The following is a 5,478-nucleotide window of genomic DNA, read 5'->3' as shown; positions in this document are numbered from 1 at the left end:
AGGTGGCTTTCCAGTGCCCAGTAGGCGCTGGTTCTTGGTCGTCTCCGGCATCGTCGTCCATACCGTCGATGTCCTCGGAGTCGAAGTCTAGCATGTCGGTTAGATCGTCGACAGTGGCTACTAAGTGGGTGGTGGGTGGGCTTTGAATTTCTTCGTCGTCCGCATCCCAACCGTCTTGACCGCAGTCCGGCTAGGGCTCTCCTGATAACGAGAGATACTTTAGCGAACTCAAGATGTTGCCGAAAGGTGAGTGTTGAAAGATGTCCGCAGCGGTGAACTCCATGATCGGCGCCCAATCGGATTCAATAGGAGGGGGCGCGGGAGGTTCGGAGTCCGGCGAGGAGTCCGGCACCTCGGAGTCACGAGCTTCACGAGGGACATGGTCAGTATTCGGCTCCATCGCCGTAGAGGTTGCAGCCCCCGAGGCGGTGTCTAGCCACCCGTCCTCGATCTGTGCAGCCGGCTCCGAATCGAGGGTCGGAGCTGACTCGTGTGCGGCCTCCAGGGCACTGTCCGGCTGCAGAGCTAAATCATGCTCATCGTGACAGCGGCATGCTCGGCTGTGGCTCGAATCCATCGAAGATCAAGTCTCCACGGATGTCAGCCGTGAAGTTCAAACTTCCAAATCTGACCTGACGGCCAGGGGCGTAGCTTTCGATATGCTCCAGATGGCCAAGCGGATTGGCCCGCAGTGCAAAGCCGCCGAATACGAAGATCTGTCCGGGGAGAAAAGTCTCACCCTGGACTGCGTCGTTGTTGATGATCGAAGAAGCCATCGAGCCTATCGGTGACGACACAGAGGAACTCTCAATGAAAGCACTAATGTCGGTGTCAAAACCGGCGGATCTCGGGTAGGGGGTCCCGAACTGTGCATCTAGGCGGATGGTAACAGGAGACAAGGGACACGATGTTTTACCCAGGTTCGGGCCCTCTTGATGGAGGTAACACCCCATGTCCTGCTTGATTGATATTGATGATGGGTGTATTACAAGAGTAGATCTACCACGAGATCAAGGAGGCTAAACCCTAAAAGCTAGCCTATGGTATGATTGTTGTTCGTCCTATGGACTAAGACCGTCCGGTTTATATAGACACCGAAGAGGGCTAGGGTTACACAGAGTCGGTTACAATGGTAGGAGATCAACATATCTGTATCGCCAAGCTTGCCTTCCACGCCAAGGAAAGTCCCATCCGGACACGGGATGAAGTCTTGAATCTTGTATCTTCATAGTCTTGGAGTCTGGCCGATGATGATAGTTCGGCTATCCGGACACCCCCTAGTCCGGGACTCCCTCAGCGCCCCTCCACCCTCGTGGCTCACTATTGCATGCCCCTGGTGTGTTCTCAGTGCTAGAAATTCTCAAATATTCTATAAAAATTCATACTAAATTTTCAGGGCATTTGGAGAACTTTTATTTTCGGGGTATTTTTTATTGCATGGATAATTCGGGAAATAGGCAGAAAATACTATTTTATCTTTATTTAAACTAAATAACGTAAAGTAAAAGGAGGGTACAGAGGGTTGTGCCTTCTAAATTCATCCATCTCAAGCTCATGAAAAGGAATCCTCTAACAAGGTTGATCAAGTCTTGTTATAAAACCTCTTTCGAATAACATGAAAGTGGAGAGTTTTCGAATAACACTAAGTTACCTCAAAGGGGATACACATGTTCCCAACAATAAGAATATCATATTTCTTTTTGACAGTAGGAAGAGGGAATTCAAAACCTCCGATAGTGATAGTTGAAGTTTTTTCAATAGAATTAATATTATGAACTTGAGGTTGTTTCTTCGGAAAGTGTACTGTATGCTGATTACCATTGACATGAAAAGTGACATTGCCTTTGTTGCAATCAATAACAGCCCCTGCAGTATTCAAAAAGGGTCTACCAAGGATGATTGACATACTGTCGTCCTTGGGAATATCAAGAATAACAAAGTTCGTTAAGATAGTAAAGTTTGCAACCACAACAGGCACATCCTCACAAATACCGATGGTTATAGCAGTTGATTTATCAGCCATTTGCAAAGATATTTTAGTAGGTGTCAACTTATTCAAATCAAGTCTATGATATAAACAGAAAGGCATAACACTAACACCGGCTCCAAGATCACATAGAGTAGTTTTAACATAGTTTCTTTTATTGGAGCATGGTATAGTTGGTACTCCTGTATCTCCTAGTTTCTTTGGTATTCCACCCTTAAAAGTATAATTGGCAAGCATGGTAGAAATTTCAGCTTCCGGTATATTTCTTTTATTTGTAACAATATCTTTCATATACTTAGCATTAGGATGCATTTTAAGCATATCAGTCAAACGCATACGCAAAAAGATAGGTCTAATCATTTCAGCAAAGCACTCAAAATCCTCATTATCCTTTTTCTTGGATGGCTTAGGAGGAAAAGGCATGGGTTTCTGAACCCATGGGTCTCTTTCTTTACCTTGCTTCCTAGCAACGAAGTCTCTCTTATCATAATGTTGATTCTTTGATTGTGGGTTATCAAGATCAGCAACAGGTTCAATCTCTACATCATTATCATTACTAGGTTGGGCATCATCATGAACATCATCAATAACATTATAACTAGGTTCATGTTCATCACCATATTGTGTTTCAACATCAAAAATAGAAATATCATTGGGATTCTCTGGTGTGTCAATAACAGGTTCAGTAGAAGCATGCAAAGTCCTATCATTATCCTTTTTCTTTTTATTAGAAGGTCTAGGTGTATCGGTATTAATTCTCTGAGAGTCTTGCTCAATTCTCTTAGGATGGCCCTCAGGATACAAAGGTTCCTGGGCCATTTTGCCACCTCTAGTCATAACTCTAACATCATTATCATATTGTTATTATTCAACTCATTGAGCAAATCATGTTGTGCCTTAAGTACTTGTTCTACTTGAGTCGTAACCATGGAATCATGTTTACTAATAAGCTTAAGATCACTTTTAAATCTAGACATATAATCACTCAAGTGTTCAACCATATAAATATTACGTTTAAATTGTCTACTAACATAAGCATTGAAGTTTTCTTGTTTAACAATAAAATTATCAAACTCATCCAAGCATTGACTAGCAGACTTATTATGAGGAATATCATCTTCATCAAATCTATAGAGAGAATTTACCTTTACTACCTGTGTCGGGTTACCAAGACCATGTGTTTCTTCAATAGGTGGTAAATTCTTAACATATTCAGCTTTAATACCTTTTTCTTTCATAGATTTCTTTGCCTCTTGCATATCTTCAGGACTGAGAAATAGAATACCCCTTTTATTTGGAGTTGGCTTAGGAGTTGGTTTAGGAAGTGTCCAATCATTATCATTACTCAAAATATTAATCAATAGAAATTCAGCTTGCTCAACAGTTCTTTCCCAGAAAACACAACCAGCACAACTATCCAGGTGATCCCTGGAAGCATCGGTTAGTCCATTATAAAAGATATCAAGTATTTCATTTTTCTTGAGAGGATGATCAGGCAAATCATTAAGTAATTGGAGAAGCCCCCCTCCCCCCAAGCTTGTGGGAGACTCTCTTCTTCAATTTGCACAAAATTAAATATTTCCCTTAAGGCAACTTGTTTCTTATGAGCAGGAAAATATTTTACAGAGAAGTAGTAAATCATATCCTAGGGAGTACGCACACAACCAGGATCAAGAGAATTAAATCATATCTTAGCATCACCCTTTAACGAGAAAGGAAACAATTTAAGAATATAGTAATAGCGGATTTTTTCCTCATGAGTAAATAGGGTGGCTATATCATTCAATTTATTAAGATGTGCCACAACCGTTTCAGATTCATAGCCATAGAAAGGATCAAATTCAACCAAAGTAATTAACTCAGGATCGATAGAGAATTCATAATCCTTATCAGTAATGCAAATAGGTGAAGTAGCAAAGTCATGATCATATTGCATTCTAGCATTCAAAGACTTTTCTTTCAGCTTAGCTAACAATTTCTTAAGATCATATCTATCATTGCAAGCAAAAAAGTCTCTAGCAGTTTCCTCATCCATAACATAACCTTCAGGTACAACAGGCAATTCTTATCTAGGGGGAGAATCTTCATCATCACTATCATTAATATCATCAGTTTCAATAATTTCATTCTCTCTAATCCTATCAAGTTGTTCATCAAGAAATTCACCTAGTGGCATATTATTATCAAGCAGAGAAGTAGTATCATCATAAGCATCATGCATAGCAGAAGTGGCATCATCAATAATATGCGACATATAAGAATCAATAGCAGGTGTAGGTGTCACAAGTTTGCTCAAAACAGAAGGTGAATAAAGTGCAGAGCTAGATGGTAGTTCCTTACCTCCCCTCGTAGTTGAGGGATAGATCTTGATTTTGTTGTCTTTCAGATTCCTCATAGTGATCAATAGATATAAGTCCCAAGTGACTCGGAGAATAGAGCTATGCTCCCCGGCAACGGCGCCAGAAAAAGGTCTTGTAACCCACAAGTATAGGGGAACACAACAATTTTTGAGGGTAGAGTATTCAACCCAAATTTATTGATTTGACACAAGGGGAGCCAAATAATATTCTCAAGTATTAGCAGCTGAGTTCTCAATTCAACCACACCTGAAGGACTTAATATCTGCAGCAAAGTATTTAGTAACAAAGTGGTATGGAAGTAACGGTAACGGTGGCAAAAATAACAGTAGCAGTTTTGTAGCAATTGTAACAATGGTAATGGAAAAATAACTAAGCAAGGATCAATATGAAACGAGCTCATAGGCAATGGATCAATGATGGATAATTATGTCGGATGGCATTCATCATGCAATAGTTATAACATAGGGTGACATGGAACTAGCTCAAGTTCATCAATATAATGTAGGCATGTATTTCGAATATAGTCATACGTGCTTATGGAAAAGAACTTGCATAACATCTTTTGTCCTACCCTCCTGTGGCAGCGGGGTCCTAATGGAAACTAAGGGATATTAAGGCCTCCTTTTAATAGAGAACCGGACCAAAGCATTAGCACTTAGTGAATACATGAACTCCTCAAACTACGGTCATCACCGGGAAGTGTCCTGACTATTGTCACTCCGGGCTTGCCGGATCATAACACATAGTAGGTGACTATAACTTGCAAGATAGGATCAAGAACACTCATACATTCATGAAAACATATAGGTTCAGATCTGAAATCATGGCACTTGGGCCCTAGAGACAAGCATTAATTTTAGAACATAATGGATACTAGGGAACAAACCCTAACAAAACTAACTCGATTACATGGTAAATCTCATCCAACCCATCACCGTCCAACAAGCCTATGATGCGATTACTCATGCACAGTGGTGAGCATCATGAAATTGGTGATGGAGGATAGTTGATGATGATGATGGCGACGGATTCCCCTCTCCGGAGCCCTGAACGGACTCTAGACCAGCCCTCCCGAGGAAGAACAAGGCTTTGATGGATCTTCCCCCCTCCATAACACATACGGTCTACGAG

This window comes from Triticum aestivum, chromosome 1B (assembly GCF_018294505.1).
Source record: "Triticum aestivum cultivar Chinese Spring chromosome 1B, IWGSC CS RefSeq v2.1, whole genome shotgun sequence".
Lineage (NCBI taxonomy): Eukaryota > Viridiplantae > Streptophyta > Magnoliopsida > Poales > Poaceae > Triticum > Triticum aestivum.
This window is presented reverse-complemented; position numbering follows the sequence as displayed.